This window comes from Capra hircus, chromosome 21, assembly GCF_001704415.2.
Source record: "Capra hircus breed San Clemente chromosome 21, ASM170441v1, whole genome shotgun sequence".
Lineage (NCBI taxonomy): Eukaryota > Metazoa > Chordata > Mammalia > Artiodactyla > Bovidae > Capra > Capra hircus.
This window is the reverse complement of record NC_030828.1, coordinates 55,760,258-55,781,750: the sequence shown is the minus strand read 5'-3', so window position 1 is coordinate 55,781,750 and position 21,493 is coordinate 55,760,258. Positions and strand designations below refer to the sequence as shown.

General features: G+C 43.4%; 1 protein-coding gene and 1 pseudogene across 2 annotated transcripts in view; both read right to left on the bottom strand.

Moving 5' to 3' along the window:
- LOC102187351 lies at positions 1,066 to 17,775 on the bottom strand (annotated as a pseudogene). Its single transcript, XR_001297051.2, has 2 exons — positions 17,739 to 17,775; positions 1,066 to 3,915 (listed from the first exon to the last, which is right to left on the bottom strand). The product of XR_001297051.2 is annotated as a U3 small nucleolar RNA-associated protein 14 homolog A pseudogene (transcript).
- Positions 17,793 to 21,493, bottom strand: part of LOC102187171 (wiskott-Aldrich syndrome protein family member 1-like) — a 28,097-nt gene continuing 24,396 nt past the window's right edge. Inside the window, exons 3-4 of the mRNA XM_018066120.1 lie at positions 19,178 to 19,268; positions 17,793 to 17,902 (exon numbers count right to left, since the gene is read on the bottom strand). The gene's annotated coding sequence lies outside the window, so the exon portion shown is untranslated. The remainder of the gene's footprint in view (positions 17,903 to 19,177; positions 19,269 to 21,493) is intronic.

Below are 21,493 nucleotides of genomic sequence, written 5' to 3'. Positions count from 1 at the left end.
GAATGCAATCCTGCCAGGGAAAGATAGGTGATAAAGGAGGCTCCTGTCCATGTGTGCATTCAGAACCTCACGGGAATTACAGGTGAAGCCATGTGGGTTTTCTTGAGGCAACTTCCAAATCAGACTGTAACACCTAAAGAGGAGGAAATGTGACCCCAGCATGGGGCTGAGTCTGGGGGAGGAACTGGTTTACAGAACTACATGTGACATGTAGAATTCCAAAAGATGCACCTGTGTGTGCTCTCAGAGCACCGTTCGCAGGTCGTCAGAAGATGGCCAGTACATTTGGAGATCAGAGAGTTACACCCTCCTGGAAAAGCCCAGGAGCCACAGTCTGCTCTCGACAACGTGGGGCAAGGCTATGCATCCAGCCCAGGTGAGTCCAGTTCTGGGAACCACAAACCAGGGCCGTGCCTGTGTATCCTGAAAGTTCTTCTGAGAGGACAGTGGGCAGGGTAGACCCAGCACTCAGACTCAGGAGCCAGACATTACAGGTTTGCCACTTCCTAGATGTATGACCTGAGAAAATCCTTTAATTTCTTTGTGCCTGAGTGTTTTCACCTGTAAAATGGGGTAATATTAATACCTACCTCATAGGGCTGTTGTGAAGGCCAAATGAATTAATACATACAAAGTAATTAGAACAGTGCCTGGCTTTGTGAATACTTTTAAGTGTTAGCTGTTGCTGTTCTGTTGCAGGTAATAGAAATCCATCCTGTCTAATTACAATGAAAGGGAAATTTATTGGAAGGATACTACAGGAAGCCAGAAAATCAAAGCAAAATCTGGACAAGAAGTGCTTGTCCGTGGGGAGGAAGGAGACTCATTCTGGGGACTTAGGAGACAGGAGTTTGTCAGCTCCTCAGAGCATCACTTGGGCTAGGGCTCCAGAGATTAAACATGGCACAGAGATTAAAAGTGTAAACTACAGAGTATGACAACCTGTGTTTCTTCTTTTAACAAATCTTTTTAACTACTTTAACATTTACTGAAAAGTTATTACAGTGGTACAGAGGATTCTCATACAACCCACACTCACTTGCCCCTGATATTAACATTTTTTTCCAGTTAAATAGATAAAAATGCCTTTATTTCTAAAATGTGGCTTAACTACACCCATGGTGTGCTAAGCTTGTTTTGGAATCATTTTGCAGCTCCAAGTAAAACCAGGCCAGCAGAGAAACAGTCGGGGCTATTGGTTCCCGGCAGCAAGGTGTCACTACTTCAGCAGTTCAATCCACACAGTTATTCTCCACATGTTTTTTGTGACGTATGGAGAGTCGTTTTGGATTCCTCTGTACGACAGAGAGGTCCGACCTTGAGGAAGATTGGTAGCCCACATCTTCTGCTTTGATAGGCTTAATGATATGGCCTGGCTTGGTGACAACCCTGGGCATGGTCAGCTTTTGGAAGGCCCTCTGGGTGTTCCATGTAGATCCTATGGGGGTCTGGATGGTCCTTTCAAATTGTTGATGGTGCATGAATGGATGCGGAAGCACCTGCACCTGATGAGCTGCTGCATGCATGTTCTGCTTCTCACTGATAACCACGTTTGGCAAATTCTTGTCTTTCCTTGGAGGACCCTCAGGGGCTCTAATGAGAAACCGGCGTCTCTTCTTGGCACTGGGCTTCAGGCCCATACCACCCCACTCACCCCAGCCAGGCAGAGTCAGGTCCAGGTCCTTTGGCTTACTCGCCTCTACAGCTTCCCTCTTCTCTTTCAAGAAGTCTCTGATGACATCATCCCCAGCAAAAGCTTCCTTTATCATATGCCTTTGATCTCTCTCTTCTTCATCTTCCAACTCCTGTACAGTCGTGGGAACTGCCAAGGACTTCACGGAAGGCGATTTTGTGGTTAGGAGGTTCTGGAGATCAATCATTTGCTCCTTCCTTTTCTTCTCCTTGGGGGCTCCAATATGATTACTTCGATTCTTCCCCAACTGCAGCCCTTCCACTGCAGTTCTGGGAAGCTTCTTGTTTTCAACACACCCTTCTCTGCCCAGCTCCTCCAGCTCGTCCAGAGTCCGAGCTCTCTTTGGCCTCTGCAGCAACATGGGCTCCTCTTCCTCCCTGGCAGATTCCTCTCTCTGAGCTGTCCTCACTGAACTCAGTTCTTGCTTCCCTGACTGATGGTTCTCCGTGATGAGTTTCTGAGACGGTGCCCTCAATTCGGACAGCACCTCCTGGCTGCTGGGATCCTTTGTTACACGTCTGTGCACTGGCTCCACCATGTGGTTGAGCTTAGACTTCTGTCTAAGTGATCGCCTTTCCTCAAATTCTTTCAAGAGAGTTTCTTCCTCCACAACTGCTCTTTCTTCCTCACTTTCAGAAGTCTCCAGGGCTTCAGGCTCAGCAGGGTCTTCCAGGTCTTTCTGGACGTCAGTCTCTTTGGCATCAATGAAGTGATTCTGGGACATCCAGGGGTTCAGTCCATTTGCCTTTATCTGCACCTCATTCACCATGTCAGGAACAAGAGTTTCTTCCTCTTCCTCCTGGCCTTCCTCCTCTTCCTCACTCTCAGAGGCCACCTGGACCTTCTGCGTCAGCTCTTTGTTCCTGGACAGCTGTTCCTGCAGAGCCTGGCGAGCCTCCAGGTCATATTTGGCCATAATTGCCTTTGATTTTGCCCATTTCCCACTGTTCTGGTGCTTAAGGCTCATTCGCTCCATCATTCTGGCCTTGTCAAGTTTTTCTAGTTCTTCCAGTGCCGCAGCAGGATTGACCTTCTGCAGCTTCTCAAAATCTTTTAAGGCTTGCTTGGCCTTTCCTTTCTTCAGAATTCTGTGATACTTTTTGCTTTTGATTCTCTTCTCTCTTCGAGCCCTGGCCTCATAGTAGGACTGCAGGGCCCGGGCCCTTTGAAGCTCTGCTCGGCGCATCTTTACCTCTTCCAGGCTCATAGCTTTGAGAGAGGCCTTTTCCACAGGAGTCAGTAAAGGGTCTGTCACAGGCTGCTTGTTCTTATGGAGAAGATTAAAAATCTCCTGCTCCAGGGGAGTTCCTGCCTTCCAGCCACTGACCACATGTTCGATGGGAGCAAAGGCTGATTGCGGCTTGCTCAGGGGAAAAACCAGCTGTTCTGCTTGCCGGTTCTTCAGAACGACAGGACCCCATTTGGAGAGGATTTGGGAGCTTTTATTGAATGCCACTTCTCTGTGGATCCGCTCAATCTCTTCTCTGTGAAGTGGTAACTCTACAGTCTTCTTTGATTTCACTCGATTCAGCTGCTTTTTCACAGCAGTCAATGAGGATGAAGTTTTAACAGGCTCAAGCAGATCTGAAAGGACTAGCTTTTCTCCTGATCCTTCAGAACTTACACTGAACTCTGACACCTTCAGACTAGCCTCAGACCTCTCAGCCAATTTCTGCCTATCCTTTCCATTAAGTGAACTGATTGATTCCAGAAGCTTCTGATGCTTTCTTTCTCCATCAGTGTCCCCTTCATCTTCACTGGTGCTCAAGGGGTAGTCTTTTGGCAAATCCTCTAGTTCTTTCTGTTGGTTCGAAGCCAGAAGTTTGCTCTCCACAGCCTGGTTCGTGCTCATCTCAGCAGCCTGTCTCTCACATGGACCAGGAGCGGAAGTCGAGAGGTGATATTAACATCTTATAGCCTGGTTTTTATCTAGCTCCATCACCAGAAACTGTGTGACCTCAGGAAAGTTATTAAGATTCTATCCTGTGGTCTACACTTCGGCTGTTGAGCTGTGCATGCCATGTATGCATCTGTATTCCTGTGTGTTCAAAGATACCCCTGCTCAGCTAATTCATTCTTCATGTGACCACAAATTTATTCACCTCTTCCCTGAAAACAGTCCATCCAAAGTCATAGCTAATGATGGGATTCCAGAGATAATGTCATAGAGCCACTGTTCTTGGAGTCCAGAATCTCTAGGTGCTATCAGTTTCTCGTAATTTCTTGTCAAAAAGGAAGAAAATGGTGATAATTAGTACAATTTAGCAAAAGACCAAAAAAAAAAAAAAAGTGACTCTTTTATGACCCTGTAACTAAGCCCCTAAAGCTGACTTAGTTTACCTTAGGTTTATCACTCCACCACACATTCCACGTGTTGCCTTGCCTCTGAAGTGTACCTCATTTGATTAGGATCCTTTGCCCAAAACAACGAAATGTCTTCATTCATGAAGGATCTGAGGCTTTGGCAATCAGATACCTATCATTCTGTAAGTTAGTTTCCATTGATTTTTTTTTTTTTCAGTTTCTATGGATTTTTATCTTGGAGTATCCTTGGTAGTAAAAGTGTGTGGCCCAGAAGCCACCCAATTAATACTGGTCCTCACTGTTACAGGCTTCCCTTGTGGCTCAGCTGGTAAATAATCTGCCTGCAATGTGGGAGATCTGGGTGCAATCCCTGGGTTGGGAAGATCCCCTGGAGAAGGGAAAGGCTACACACTCCAGTATTCTGGCCTGGAGAATTCAATGGACTGTATAGTCCACGGTGTTGCAAAGAGTCGGACACAACTGAGAGACTTTCACTTTTCCCTGTGTTAGAGCATCTCGATTTTTTCTCAATAAGATTGATGATCCCCTCTTATGCCTGTTTTCCTAACACACAAAAACGGTTACGTGGCAGTCTTGGTGGGACCAGTGGGATCACCGTTGTGTTCACTGGTATTTTTACACTGGTTAGATAGGCCGCTTGATTAACAGAGTTCAAAAAGCAAAACTGTTGGCAGTGGCCTAAGTGAAATCTAAAAATAATCACATTCACTCTCCACCCCTTATTTCCCATTTTATTGTGTTCCAGCTATCGCAAGCATCCCTGTATACTGGGGATCTCCAACATGGAACATACATTTCATCCAGCAGGAGAAACCGCAGTGTCCCCAGGACCACTGTGCATGAACCTTCGGTAGACTTCCTTATGTCATAAGACCATCCACGTGTCTGGATGGCAGAGTAGCAATCAAGCAATGGGGGCTTCCCTGGTGGTCCAGAAGTTAAGGGGGTGCAGCTTCAGTTCCTGGTTGGGAAACTAAGATCCCACATGCCTCATGGCCAAAAAACCAAAACATAAGACAGAAACAAAATTTCAAAAAAGACTTAAGAAAAAATAATGCTATGAATCCCCATCTACCCATTACCTCACTTCTTTTTGTGATGCAAATGACGTTAGGGCCAGAGGCGAATTGCGAGGGATTAAAATGTCTAAGGTTCCAGTGTGCTGAAAAGATTGTTGTGTCTCTCTATGGGTAATTAAAATTTTAAGTGTTTGATTATAATACAACACTGAAATGTACGTGGAAATTAAAATAACTTCTTTCCAGATTTTCTGATTGGAAAAATTCCAAATTCATCAGAGCCTTACTATTCTCATTTTTTATTACCTCATTCCCTGTGTTGGTACATAAAGTGACAGAAATGGAGGAACACATGGTAGCGGATAAGACATGCCGAGCGAATGGGTACACATGCCTACTGTAAATAAAGATAATTCATCTTTTTATGGAGCAAAAGGCAGCATGCTTACTGCCCATGAAAAAAGACTCAGGTTCCCTAAGTTCAGGGTTCCTATCAGGTAATGCAACTCATCATGTGTGCACAAGTCATCTAGCCTGCTTTGTGTCACCCTAGGCAAATAGATAGGGAAACAGTGGAAATAGTGTCAGACTTTATTTTGGGGGACTCCAAAGTCACTGCAGATGGTGACTGCAGCCATGAAATTAAAAGATGCTTACTCCTTGAAAGGAAAGTTATGACCAACCTAGATAGCGTATTATAAAGCATATTACTACTTTGCCAACAAAGGTCCGTCTAGTCGAGGCTATGGTTTTTCCAGTGGTCATGTATGAATGTGAGAGTTGGACTGTGAAGAAAGCTGAGCGCCAAAAAACTGATGCTTTGGAACTGTGGTGTTGGAGAAGACTCTTGAGAGTCCCTTGGACTGCAAGGAGATCCAACCAGTCCATCCTAAAAGAGATCAGTCCTGGGTGTTCATTGGAAGGACTGATGCTAAAGCTGAAAGTCCAATACTTTGGCCACCTCATGCGAAGAGTTACTCATTCAAAAGGACCCTGATGCTGGGAGGGATTGGGGGCAGGAGGAGAAGGGGATGACAGAGGATGAGATGGTTGGATGGCATCACCGACTCGATGGACATGAGTTGGGTAAACTCCGGGCGTTGGTGATGGACAGGGAGGCCTGGCATGCTGCAATTCATGGGGTTCCAAAGAGTTGGACATGACTGAGCGACTGAACTGAACTGAACTGAGGGCTCAGGTGCAAAGTGCGGTACAAAGATACTGATACTCTGGCTACTGCTGTTGTTGAAAGTAATGAGTTGTTTGTTTTGTCCCGGTGTCTTCAGTCCTCACCAGCATCACCACAACTACATTGTTACTTAGCAAGTAGGATAATATCTCAGATCCTTCACAGTTCTTGACACAAACAAGGCTTAAATTTGTTCATGGGTCTACTGGGTCATGAGAGAAGAGTAACCAATTTGTACTGCAGCTGGAACTGGGCTAGATCCCGCTCAAAGCTGTCCATTTTTTTGAACCAAAATTATTAGAGCAGAAATTCTAAATGGTATTCAGCCTCCCATTTCCAGGCATCGTTTGTCTTGGCAGTAGGAAACGTGCGGTTCTCTAACCTGTTCTTTACTTTGGAATGGGACATCACTATGGGATCCAGAATACTGAATTCATCCAAACTTTGCTAAAGCGTATTCTTACTAACTTTGATTTTCTATTTCATCACTGAATCTTACCAAGAGACCTTAGGAAATTGTTTCTTTATGATCTTCAGGTCCTATTACATTGCAAGATGGTCACCTGGCTCCCCACTCGACTGGGGCACAGAGTCACAGTGGCAGAAGTTACAGTGTGCCACTAAATGGCCAGGGGAAGGCCCATACTCGGCACGGAAGCAACATGCCAGGTGCCAGGGCCCTCTAGGCACCATGGCTACGGTGCCCACTTGGCTGTCATTATAATGAGCACAGGGGATGTGGTCATCTTCGGCACCTCTCGTTTCCATCAGTATAAGGGATCCGTGTCTAAGTGCAGCACTGCCTGCCTTCATCCAGGCCTACCAAGATGACAGTCAAGAGCTTGGACGCCAGAGCAGGATCATCTACTTTGGAATGCTGTCTTTGCCACTTTCTAGCTGTGTCATCTTGAGAAAGTGACTTAACTTCTCTGTGTCTCAGTTTTATTGCCAACATAAAAATGACATTACTTGCCTCATTCAATTCCTTGGGAATTGAAGGAGCTAATAAATGTAAAGTGCTTAGAACAGAGCCTGGCATCTAGAAAGTGCTGTTAGACATGTTAGCTATTGTACAGGGAGTGTCAGGGAGCATATTTTAAAAGACTAAGATGCTTCCCTTATCTATCTGCTCTTAATGATGAAAAAAGGGAGAGAGACTTCTGGGTGTTATCAGTATTTGAATTCTTCTCTCTCCACTGTATCAGGTCCTTTCTGGCCTTTCAGTATCACCTAACATAGTGCAGGTATTGGGCCCAATTTACATGAGTCAATCCAATCCCTTAGAACCCCAGCCAGCAGCCTTAGCTAGCATAACAAATACAGTATCACTATGACAATGAATTAAAAATAATCACAAATTAGGTTCTTCAATTTTTTTTCAACCATTTCAAAAATTCCTGGTCCATAAACATTTCCTCTGAGTTTTAACAATAAAATGAGCATACTCTATAATTTGCAATTCTATGGTACAATAGTGCTTAACACTCTCCTGTTTGAGTCAGAATCCACCATTTGACAATGAGTAGGGAAAAGGAGGGATTTTTAGGTTCAGTCTACAAGGGAAGGACAGCAGAAACTGGCATAGGTTTCACTGAAGGAAGAATTTAGATCTGAATAAGAATTTAGGTGACCGTTGCATCCGTGGGATCGCAAAGAGTCAGACACAACTGAGCAACAGAACAATAGCAACAAAACCACCACCGTTTTATTTTCTCAAGATGGTAGCCTGGGCTGGACTCAGCTGGGTGTTTCTGCTGGTCTTACCAATGACCCTCTTGTATATCCTCAGCTGGAGGACTGGCTGGAGACTCGGCTCAGCTGGGCCCCTGATGTCTGAGCTTCTTTCTCACTCCATGTAGTAGTCTCTGGACCTATTTCTTTTCTACCTGGCCCCTCTATGTGGCTTCTTTACCAGGTTAGCTGGACCTCTTACATGGCAGCTCAGGTCTCCTAAAAATGCGAAAGAGGAAACTGCCACGCTTGGGCCTAGTACTAGCATAACACCATCTACATTCTATTGGCTAGAGCCAATCACCAGCCTAGCCCAGATTTAAGGGAGGAGGACTATGCACAATCATAAATATTGAGAGATGAGGTTCACTGAAGGCCACCAAATGCAGGAGACTTATCAGAGAGCACCGTCCTCCAAAGGAACAAGTTTAGGCTTCTCTGTGTGCCAGGGCTAAGATGCCCAAGATGTCTTCCTAACTCACACATCTGGCTCCTCAGCTGGGTTGACTGCAGCAGCTGGGTTCTGGCCAAGAGGCATCTGTCTCTCTATGTGGCATCTCCATGAAGCTATTAATAGCTGTGGCTTACTTACAGACTTGCAGTGTTATAGTAACTGGACTTCTTACATGGCAGTTGGCTTCCCCCAGAACACTAAAGTGGGCACTGCCAGACTTTAACACTTGAGACTTCAAAATCTCAGAGTATCACTGCTTCATTCTACTGGTCAAGGTGGTCCCAATGCCAGCCCAGGTTCAAAGGCAGGAGAAACAGACTCCACCTATTTTGAGTGGCAAGGTGACATGGCAGAAGAGCCTATATGATTAGGAGGGATTATTTCAGTCATTTGTGGAAGTATAAAGGGCTCCCCAGGTGGCATTAGTGGGAAAGAACCCACCTGCCAATGCAGGAGATCCCAGAGATAAGGATTCAATCCCTGGGTCGGGAAGATCTCCTCCCTGGATGAGGGCATGGCAATCCACTCCAGTATTCTTGCCTGGAGAATCCCATGCAGAGGAGACTAGCAGGCTACAGTCCATAGGGTCACAAAAAGTCAGACACAACTGAAGTACACACTTGGAAATATAGTCTACCACTTTGATGTTCATTAACAGTATTTCCCTGGGTTGTGAATTCAACTGGAAGTGTACTTCAGAAATCCTCAAAATCTGTTCTGAACTGGGTTTTCATCATCTCAGCTTTGGGCCACAGCCATAAGAGCTTCATTCAGAAGGGTCACAAGACCATTCCAAGGAAGGCTTTTTTGCTAGGTCAGTAATACTGTGATTTGAGTCTCTCAGCACCATCAGAAGCAACCATTCTAAATTACAATATTCCTCTTTCAGTGTTCAACTAATATCCACCCCCTCTTCCTGTCCACCCCCATCTCATGTCACAGCCAGGCAGTACATGATTATACAAGCAGCTCAGGCTACAGTGTCAGGAGTTCCTGAGCAACCTCACACTTTGCCATCGTGTAACTAAACTCCCTGCACATACACACAACTAGAACTTCCACTGTGGGGCTCCCAGTTCAGGTTAAAAGTCCTCAGCAGGAACCTGATTGGCTGAAAGATCAGATAGTTATTCCTAGATCAACCAGCTATGGTCAGGGACAAAGTCAAGCAATGCAGACCTTACCCTTCTGTTCAATGGCACCATTTCCAGAAAAGAAAAAACCATTATTTGGCTTGGCAATCCCTCTAACTGGTGAAGAACAAAAACTTGATGCAGCCTATGGAGAGCAGAGATGAGGACTGAGCATGGTGAGTATCAGCGACTGAGTGTCAATGGCTGAGGGCTCTGGGCAAACTGCAGTGCAATTCAGATGGAAGGGAAGGGGGAAGAGCGGGGATTGGTAGGTGACTGGACAAGACTGGAAAGGTCAGCAAACAGTCCTTCTACCTCCACACAAGGATGTGTGCTCCAAGCCCATCGACCCCTCCATGCCTTTCTTGGTAGACGCCAGCCAGTGTCATTAGAAACTCTCCACCTCTCTGCCAGCCTTCTCCTCTCTGCCAGTCTCCTTCTCTCTCATCCATGACCATTTGACCCATCATTCAAGGTCCAGTTGAAATGTCTCCTCTACTGAGAAATTCTCTCCCAACTTTCTTTGATAATGAGCTTTTCTTTCCTTTGAGTAGCGCAACATTGTGCACAGTTCTGTATTATCACACCTCTTAGCCTGGTTCTGCTCTTTACATACTTGTCTCTCCTCTTCACTAGGTGTGGTGCTAATTTTCTATCACATTTCCTTTCAATGCCTGTCCAGGGTAGTGACTAACACATGGTTGATGTTCAATAAGTGAATGAGGAATAAAAAATATTTTATATCAAATTTGGGGATGAACAGGAGAACATAAATATGATATGAGAGCCCCTTTCTATGAGAGATGTTCCGATGAAGCAGCACAATATGGAACATCCCACAGGCACAATAGGCACATCCCACAATTTATTGAGTAGGCACTCAATAAATATTTGTTGAAATGAATAAGCAGATGAAGAAAAGGACTCAGAAGAAGAGGTTTTGAGGATCATTATGATATGTATATAATTATAAGTGTTTCTTTTTCATCTGTCTTTGATTTCTTAAGAGTAGTAATAGGGGAATTTAGAAAAAAGTACGAGGAAGAAAAATTAAAATCATACCACCTGAAATTTTGATATCTTTTCTTAGTCTTCTGCATTTTTTGTGTGTCTGTGTGTGTGTGTGTGCATATATAAGTATACCTAAAATAAAGTAATCGTCTTGGAAAAATGGTTTTGGGTCATACTGTGGTTCATCCTAACTTTCCTTTGGTCCCCAACCTAGATCAGTTTACAGGAGAATCTGTCATGTTAGATCCTGTCTCTGAATAAATTGGTTATATCTTGTGAACATTTCTCAGGATCAAATTTTTAAAAGAGATCACTTTCTGATTTGCCATCATGCCATTCATAAATCTCAGAGATTCTGGTTGTGATAAAATTGATAATCATTCTGGTCAATTTTTTTTCTGTTTTAATCATATTTTTAAGAACATGTAGTTTTCCTTTGGGACTTAGAAGAAAAAATTAACCCTCTGATAACAAATTGATCTTTCTAAAATGAATTATCACAAATTAACAGCGATCTTAGGAAAAAATTAATTTTGTTAATAGAGAATTATCACAGTCTCATTCCTGGGAATGTATTTTTTTGAAACAGGAGCTTAAAATAATTCTTTCTTTATCAAGAACTTTTTATATTTCTTTTCCATGTTATCTTTTCTTTCAGCAAATTGTTTCTTATACGTAGTCATTACTAAGTATCTGTTGAATAAATGAAAAAAAGATACTTCAAATCTGTGTATCTCTAGCAGAATTAATCAGGGAAAGAGAATTAGATGTTAAAAATTAAAAACCAAAATAAAAAGTACCAAGTTAAAGATTTTAAGTAATAGTAAGCATTTTCTGTGTGTGTGTATATGTATGCACAGGGCGGCCGGATGAGAGGGACCATTTGAACTTAAAAAAAAATTCCTGTAAGGGAAAATGCTTGATCCATAGACCACTGTAAGAAGATGTAACTCATTTTGTGGTGGTAATTTAGGAAGAACATCAGAAAAAACAAAGGTTGGTAATATAGAAATGATTGTCAGTGGAGAAGTTCTGTTCAGCAAGTTGGTCTTGGATCACACAACCCCCCTACAACTGGGGGAATCGAGGCCTCCTAACTTCCCTGACGTCCCAGGACCCAGGTAACGAACTGTGGGAATTTATAGGTTTTCTTATAAATCTAAGAACTAGTTTCAGGGTTCTGCTGTAGCTTCCAAGATGGCACCTGATATGCCTGAGAGAATGAATGAAGAGGGGAGGGAGCAGGAGCCCGAGAGCCTCCAGTGGAAGGAGAGAGGAAGAGGAAGGGTTGAGGGACAGGAGACTCAGGCTGCATGTCACCCTAAAAAAGTCTCAGCCAGGGGTGAACCTAGGAACAGGACTGTCTTTAGGAGAGTTTCATGTCAAGCAGAAATGGCCAGTTCTAAGTCCCTCCTGGCCTCCCTTGGTTGAGAGCAGCTGAGGGAGGGCATTTCGCCCAGGGAACACTGCAGGGGAACGAGGTGGGGAAGCTGGAGGCTGTCTGCCAACCCCATCCTCAGTTGCAGGTTCTCCGGAGCAGAGACCTGAGCTGATACCTCTGTGGCTACCATTCCCCACGGGCACCTGGAAATACGATTTCATGCTGGATTACTTGTATAGGACCCAACATCTCTGTAATGGACGCTCCCTAGAAGCACAGCTGTTGCCAGTCGCTCATTAGACTGAAAGCAGATTAGAGAGGAGAGAAACCTCCCACACCCCACACTCCTGATGCAGACTGTGTGCAGGACGTTGTGTTGTCCGTATTCCCTCCTTTATGTCCATGGGATTCTCCAGGCAAGAATATTGCAGTGGGTTGCCATTTCCACTTCCAGGGGATCTTCCTGACCCAAGAATCAAACCTGTATCTCCTGCATTGCAGTCAAATTCTTTACCATCTGAGCCACCAGGGAAGCCCTTTGGTGTCAGTTAAATATTTATCCCTTTGGTGTCAGTTAAATAAGACTTCAAACATGTTTTCTGGAAGGAGGATCCAGAGGAGGAGGAGTCTAATGTTCGATAAATAAGACATAATTAGGTCCTTGGATACATGAATCTCAGAAGTTAGTAGTAGGTAGGTAAGTTCTTAAAGCATGATGAAAGTAATATGTGAGATACCAACTTAACTAGTGAGAAGAGGACAATTTGAAAAGGTAAGAGCAGGGACTTCCCTGGTGGTGCAGTGGCTAAGACTCTGCACTCCCAATACAGGAGGCCCAGGTTCAGTCCCTGGTCAGGGAATTAGATCCCACATGCTGCAACTAAGACCTGACACAGACAAATAAATAAAACAAATAAATATTAAAAAAAGAAAAGACAAACTAGAAAAATAGTTGTTAGGATGCTATTGTAGCAATCCACAACTGAAGTAGTGAGGCCCCAACTTGAGGTGGTGAGAGTAGAATCTCAAGGAAAGGATGAATCAGAAACTATGACATCCACATGAAAATTGATTAAATGCAGGAGAAGAAAGAAGTCTGAGGTAATGTCAAGATTTTGAGTCTGGGAGAATAAGAAAATGGGAGAAGTGAAAGTTGAGCTGGTTCCCTGGTGAATTACAGATCTGCTGTGCTCAGTGAAAATCTATATTTTGTGTATGAATTAACAGTTTTTAAACATTTAATTGGACTAAGTGGGATTTCTTTGGAAGGAATGATGCTAAAGCTGAAACTCCAGTACTTTGGCCACCTCATTCGAAGAGTTGACTCATTAGAAAAGACTCTGATGCTGGGAGGGATTAGGGGCAGGAGGAGAAGGGGACGACAGAGGATGAGATAGTTGGATGGCATCACTGACTCGATGGACGTGAGTTTGAGTGAACTCCGGGAGTTGGTGATGGACAGGGAGGCCTGGCATGCTGAGATTCATGGGGTCGCAAAGGGTCGGACACGACTGAGCGACTGAACTGAACTGAAGTGGTAAACAATCCGCCTGCCAAAGCAGGAGATGTGGGTTCGATCCCTGGGTTGGGAAGATCCCCTGGAGAAGGAAATGGCAACCCACTCCAGCATTCTCGCCTGGGAAATCCCATGGACAGAGAAGCCTGGCAGGCTACAGTCCATTGGGTCACAAAAGAGTTAGATACCACTAGTAACTAAACAACAACAAAGATTTAATAGATTTAAATAATATCTTGGGCAAGATGGATTGCAATATGAAACTATATCATGATTCTTCTGTTTGAGTTGTATAATTTTTCCATTTGTTTGTTGTTATTTAAAAATGTGTAACCAAAAACATGTGTTTTATATTATTTAGGAGAGAATAAGTTACACTGTTCCTGTTACTCTGATTTTAAAACTGTAAAAGAATAACACAGTCAAGTATTTTCTTACCTCCAGTAACATGGTGAGTTACAGACATGGGATATATTATGCAGTGTCATTATAATATTTTTAATGCATGCAAGCTAAGTCACTTAAGTTGTGTCCAACTCTTTCTGACCCTATGGACTGTAGCCCACCAGGTCCTCTGTCCATGGGATTCTCTAAGCAAGAATACTGGAGTGGGTTGCCGTGCCCTCCTGCAAGGATCTTCCCAACCCAGGGACTGAACCTGAGTCTCCTAAGGCTCCTGCATTGCAAGCAGATGCTTGACTGCTGAGCCACCAGGGAAGCCCAATATTTTTATTATTTATAATCGATAGAATGTGCTCCTTTCACTTATTGTCTACTATTTTCAGGATAGTGTCTAAAATAAAAAAGACTCACCTTTCTCATACCCATGCTTTAAACATTTTGTACAGATTTAACTTTTCTTTTTAAAGGATTTTTCTTATCTATTCTCTACCAGAGACTATATTATCTTCTTTATGATTTGGATGCTTTTTCCCTAAGTAAATTAATTTCACAATAGTTTATGAACACCTTTTGAAAAGATAACAGATCAGTTGAGTTCAGATCAGTTGCTCAGTCGTGTCCGACTCTTTGCGACCCCATGACTTGCAGCACACCAGGCCTCCCAGTCCATCACCAACTCCCGGAGTTCACTCAAACTCATGTGCATTGAGTCGGTGATGCCATTCAGCCATCTCATCCTCTGTCGTCCCCTTCTCCTCCTGCCCCCAAACCTCCAAGGATCAGGGTCTTTTCCAATGAGTCAACTCTTCGCATGAGGTGGCCAAAGTATTGGACTTTCAACCTCAGCATCAGGCCTTCCAATGAACACCCAGGACTGATCTCCTTTAGGATGGACTGGTTGGATCTCCTTGCAGTCCAAGGGACTCTCAAGAGTCTTCTCCAACACCACAGTTCAAAGCATCAATTTTTTGGCGCTGAGCTTTATTCACAGTCCAACTCTCACATTCATACATGACCATAGGAAAAACCATAACCTCAACTAGACGGACCTTTGTTGGCAAAGTAATATTTACTCTGCTTTTTAATATGCTATCTAGATTGGACATAACTTTCCTTCCAAGGAGTGAGCATCTTTTAATTTCATGGCTGCAGTCACCATCTGCAGTGATTTTGGAGTCCAAAAAAATAAAGTCTGACACTGTTTCCACTGTTTCCCCATCTATTTCCCATGAAGTGATGGGACCAGATGCCATGATCTTCGTTTTCTGAATGTTGAGCTTTAAGCCAACTTTTTCGCTCTCCTCTTTCACTTTCATCAAGAGGCTTTTTAGCTCCTCTTCACTTTCTGCCAAAACGGTGGTGTCATCTGCATATCTGAGGTTATTGATACTTCTCCCGGCAATCTTGATTCCAGCTTGTGCTTCTTCCAGCCCAGCATTTTGCATGATGTACTCTGCATATAAGTTGAATAGGCAGGGTGACAATATACAGCCTTGACGTACTCCTTTTCCTATTTGGAACCAGTCTGTTGTTCCATGTTCAGTTCTAACTGTTGCTTCCTGACCTGCATACAGATTTCTCAAGAGGCAGGTCAGATGGTCTGGTATTTCCATCTCTCTCAGAATTTTCCACAGTTTATTGTGATCCACACAGTCAAAGGCTTTGGCATAGTCAATAAAGCAGAAATAGATGTTTTTCTAGAACTCTCTTGCTTTTTCCATGATCCAGCAGTTTGGCAATTTGATCTCTGGTTCCTCTGCCTTTTCTAAAACCAGCTTGAACATCTGGAAGTTCACGGTTCACATATTGCTGAAGCCTGGCTTGGAGAATTTTGAGCATTACTTTACTAGCGTGTGAGATGAGTACATTGTGCAGTAGTTTGAGCATTCATTGGCATTGCCTTTGGGATTGGAATGAAAACTGACCTTTTCGAGTCCTATGGCCACTGTTGAGTTTTCCAAATTTGCTGGCATATTGAGTGTAGCACTTTCACAGCATCATCTTTCAGGATTTGAAATAGCTCAACTGGAATGCCATCACCTCCACTAGCTTTGTTCATAGTGATGCTTTCTAAGGCCTACTTGACTTCATATTCCAGGATGTCTGGCTCTAGGTGAGTGATCACACCATCATGATTATCTGCGTCATGACAATCTTTTTTCTACAGTTCTTCTGTGTATTCTTGCCACCTCTTCTTAATATCTTCTGCTTCTGTTAGGTCCATACCATTTCTGTCCTTTATCGAGCCCATCTTTGCATGAAATGTTCCCTTGGTATCTCTAATTTTCTTGAAGAGATCTCTAGTCTTTCCCATTCGCTGTTTTCCTCTATTTCTTTGCATTGATCACTGAGGAAGGCTTTCTTATCTCTCCTTGCTATTCTTTGGAACTCTGCATTCAAATGGGAATATCTTTCCTTTTCTCCTTTGCTTTTCACTTCTCTTCTTTTCACAGCTATTTGTAAGGTCTCTTCAGACAGCCATTTTGTTTTGCATTTCTTTTCCATGGGGATGGTCTTGATCCCTGTCTCCTGTACAATGTCACGAACCTCCGTCCATAGTTCATCAGGCACTCTGTCTATCAGATCTAGGCCCTTAAATCTATTTCTCACTTCCACTGTATAATCATAAGGGATTTGATTTAGGTCATACCTGAATGGTCTAATGGTTTTCCCTACTTTCTTCAATTTAAGTCTGAATTTGGCAATAAGGAGTTCATGATCTGAGCCTTAGTCAGCTCCCAGTCTTGTTTTTTTTCTGACTGTATAGAGCTCCTCCATCTTTGGCTGCAAAGAATGTAATCAATCTAATTTCGCTGTTTTTATTATTTATACTCAATAGAATGTGCTGGTGATGTCCATGGGTAGAGTCTTCTCTTGTGTTGTTGGAAGAGGGTTTTTGCTATGACCACTGCGTTCTCTTGGCAAAGCTCTATTAGCCTTTGCCCTGCTTCATTCCGCATTCCAAGGCCAGATTTGCCTGTTACTCCAGGTGTTCCCTGACTTCCTACTTTTGCATTCCAGTGCCCTATAATGAAAAGGACATCCTTTTTGGTTATTAGTTCTAAAAGGTCTTGTAGATCTGCATAGAACCATCCAAATTCAGCTTCTTTAGCATTACTGGTTGGGGCATAGGCTTGGATCACCATGATATTGAATGGTTTTGCCTTGGAAACGAACAGAGATCATTCTGTTGTTTTTGAGACTGCATCCAAGTACTGCATTTCAGACTCTTTTGTTGACCATGATGGCTGCTCCATTTCTTCTACGGGATTCCTGCCCACAGTAGTAGATACAATGGTCATCTGAGTTAAATTCACCCGTTCCAGTCCATTTTAGTTCACTGATTCCTAGAATGTCGACATTCACTCTTGCCATCTCCTGTTTGACCACTTCCAATTTGCCTTGATTCATGGACCTGACATTCCAGGTTCCTATGCAATATTGCTCTGACAGCATCGGACCTTGCTTCTATCACCAGTCACATCCACAACTGGGTATTGTTTTCGCTTTGGCTCTATCCCTTCTTTCTTTCTGGAGTTATTTCTCCACTGACCTCCAGTAGCATATTGGGCACCTACCGACCTGGGGAGTTCCTCTTTCAGTATCCTGTCATCTTCCCTTCATACTATTCATGGGGTTCTCAAGGCAAGAATACTGCAGTGGTTTGCCATTCCCTTCTCCAGTGGACCACATTCTGTCAGACCTCTCTACCGTGACCCATCCGTCTTGGTGGCCCCACACGGAATGGCTTAGTTTCATTGAGTTAGACAAGGCTGTGTGGTCCGTGTGATCAGACTGGCTAGTTTTCTGTGATTATGGTTTCAGTGTGTCTGCCCTCTGATGCCCTCTCACTACACCTACCGTCTCATTTGGGTTTCTCTTACCTTGGACGTGGGGTATCTCCTCACAGCCGCCCCTCCTGATACTGAATGTGGAGTAGCTCTTCTCGGCCCTCCTGCGCCCACGCAGCCACCACTCCTTGGACGTGGGGGTACTCCTCTCAGCCGCCACCCCTGACCTCAGACGTGGGGTCCAATATCAGATCAACCTGTGTTAAATTTTATAATGTAAATGTAGATTTGCCATTATTAGGAGCAGAAATCTTATTATTCAAGTAACTGAGTCTGTCTCCAGCATCTAGGTACCATTTACTGAGCCCAATTTGGGGGAGACATAATTCAAATAAACTATAACTTTTTTCCTTTAAAAATATTTTTATAAACCTATAAAAAATAGCCCCTAGAGAAGGAAATGGCAACCCACTCCAGTATTGTTGTCTGGAAAATCTCATGGACAGAGGAGCCTAGTGGGCTACAGGTCATGGGGTTGCAGAGTCAGACATGACTAAGTGACTAAGAAGACATAAAAATAGCTGATCATGTTATCAGTGACCTTGGTCAAAATGTATCCGACCTATACTGAAAAAAGTAAATGTGCCTCTGGTCGGTAGAAGCCTTATTTAAATGTTGAATGAGGTGAAATCAGTCTGGCAAAAGGTCAACAGGGGCTGAGTTGTAAGCAGGGATATGGGGCCGACCAGCAAGGAAAGGTTTGCGAAAGAAAACTTCCTCAGGGAACTCTGTAAATGGCAGCACTTCTTAGACTGAGTCACTATATGCTAAAGAGTTTGGCGATTTACTCAGTTGGCCCCTGATTGGGGAGGGGCAGGACGTTGTTCAACAGCCCCAAGATCTGCATCTGTGGTCCTCCTAGAGAACTTGTTCGCTTACTGACCCAGAATCTTTCACTGTTGGTATTTGAAGAGGAAGCCACATGCTCTGGCAAACTTGGATTGATTCCTGAGTTGGAGGATAAAACATTTAATGAATGCCTACTGTATTTTTGGACTGCAAGATCAAAGCAGTCAGTCCTAAAGGAAATCAATCCTGAGAATTCACTGGAAGGACTGATGCTGAAGCTCAAACACTTTGGCTGCTTGATGTGAAGAACCAACTCATTAGAAAAGACCCTAAAGCAGGGAAAGATTGAAGGCAGGAGGAGAAGGGGACGACAGAGGATGAGATGGTGGGATGACATCACTGACACGATGGACATGAGTTTGAGCAAGTTCTGGGAGATGGTGAAGGACAGGAAGTCTGGCTTGCTGTAGTCCATGGGGTCACAAAGGGTCAGACACAACTGAGCAACACCAACAGCAACAATAACTGTATTCTAGGTACTTTACATACACGCTGTTGCTTAAAACAACCCTTTAAGGTAAGTAGACTTTTCATATTACCAATGGGAAAACTGAGGCTCAGAATAGTTGAGTATCTTGCTTACACAGTAAATGGCAAAGTGGAAATTTGAACTCACGTCACACCTGCTCAGAAGCACGTGCTTTTTCCATCATTCACATCAACCTCTCTGGTTTGTAAGTGGAATTTGGAAGTAGTAGTGTTCTATTCCTATTTCTGCAATGGAAGAATTTGAATTTGTCAAAAATCCATTTACAGCTTTAAGGACTTGTTTAACCATGATGTTGCAGGAAGAATATCGGACTAAATGTCTAGACATGGGTGATCCATGATGCCCTCGGGGCAGTCTTAGGTTTAGCTAAAGTATGGATTCTCAACATTCAGAGTCACAAGACCCCCTAGTCTGGTGAGAGGATATAGGACAGGATCGCCCTCTTACCAGGCGACAGAGTCAGGCACGGCTCTCAGAGGGCTTCTGGTAGCTGTCCATACAGCCCTGCAGGTATGGTTCTCTTCCACCCCCAGTAAAGGGCTCGGTTCAAGGACATGAGACTCACATCACGGGGAGGGGAGCTGCCCTACTTTAGAAGCCCCACTTCCTAGAGGAGTAAAATCGCTTGTGACAACTTTATAGGCATATCTTCCAGGTGACTAGACTCAGCACACTCAGCGAAGCCCAAGGGAGATCAAGTATTTATAGTTCTCACAGCTTCCCAGTCAGGAGTCATTTTTACCACAAGCAGTACTGCCTGGTAACACAGTCAACACACCTTATTGATCAGGTTACCAAAGAAACAGAGTTAGAACGTTAACAGGCGTTCCAACACTCTTGCAGAAGTTCTTTGTTAACCTAATGAAAAGAATTTTGTTAACCCTTAGCGCACTGGTTCTAATCTAGTTCTCTGCCAAGAACTAAGTACATGTTTTAAGCAATCACTTTCTGGGTCTCTAGCCCATCGTCTATAAAATGAGGGCATTTTACTACAACTTCCATTCTTCCATTCTGAATCATATTGTGGTAGAGTGAAAGGAGTCCTATATTAAAATTAGAAAATCTAGCTTCTAATTCCTTTAACTAGCTCTCCTACTTATTAGCTATCTAACCTGGGAATAATATTACCTGCTCACAATGCTAGGATAAGGATAAAAGATTAGAATACACATGATAAGGCTTTGAAAACTACATAATATTATAAAATATAAATGAAGAAGACTAACATTTACTGTATACCACTTATGTTACAGACATGTAAGCTATTTTCTACAGAATATCTGTTAGTTTTAATCTTTACTATAATAAAGTTAACTATTTTTCCTGGGATCCTCACCCTGACTATTGCAGAGCCCAAATTCACACAAGATTGCCTTGTTCTAAAAGCCCATGTCTCTTCACTGTTAGCAGTTTTAGTAATATAATCTGTAATTCTGAAACTATAAAGATTATTTTTGTTAACCTGAATTAGACATATTAATACCAAAAACTGTCTCTTGCTTATATGTGCTTTAAAATCTCTCCCTTATTTAAGGTTACATATAAGATATCATCCCTGGTGGCTCAGATGGTAAAGAATCTGCCTGAAATGCAGGAGATCCAGGTTCAGATCCCCTGGAGAAGGGAATGGCAACCCACTCCAGTATCTTTTTTTAAAATTACTTTTATTTGGCTTCGCCAGGTCTTAGTTGGAGAATATGGGATCTAATTCCCCAACCAGGGTTCGAACCCAGGCCCTTTGCACTGGGAGCTTGGAGTCTTAGCCACTGGACTACCAGGGAAGTCCCAACTCCAGCATTCTTGCCTAGAGAATTCCATGGACAGAGGAGCCTAGTGGGCTACAGTCCATGGGGTTGCAGAGAGGGACATGCCTGAGCAACTAACACTTTTACTTTTTTCACTTTCATGATGTACTTTTCTCTAATTATTTGACTTTTCCTACCCTTCAGAAAAGTTTATTGTTATTTCTTAAGACAAGATACATTTCCAAAGGAAAAACAGAAGCTTATAGCACTGTTTTACATCAAGGGGACTTCCTCTCAGTTTGACATCGTGTATAGTACTTATTTTGATGTCTTCTATTTTTACTTGACTCTTTGTGACCCCATGGACTGTAGCCCTCCAGGCTCCTCTGTCCATGGGATTCTCCAGGCAAGAATACTGGAGTGGGTTGCCATGCCCTTCTCCAGGGTATCTTCCCAACCCAGGGATCAAACCCAGGTCTCCTGCATTGCAGGCAGATTCTTTACAGTCTGAACCACCAGGGAAGCACTTTGGCAATTATTTTTCAAAAGCCTAATTCTCTGATAATTTATCTTTATCTATGAAGGTGTTTTCTTGGCTGTAATATGGGGAATTTTTTAAATTTTCAACTTTTGAAGCATTGGTTGTGCAACATGCAGTTGGGCATTGTCATGGAGAATTGGGCCCACTCTGTTGACCAGTGCCA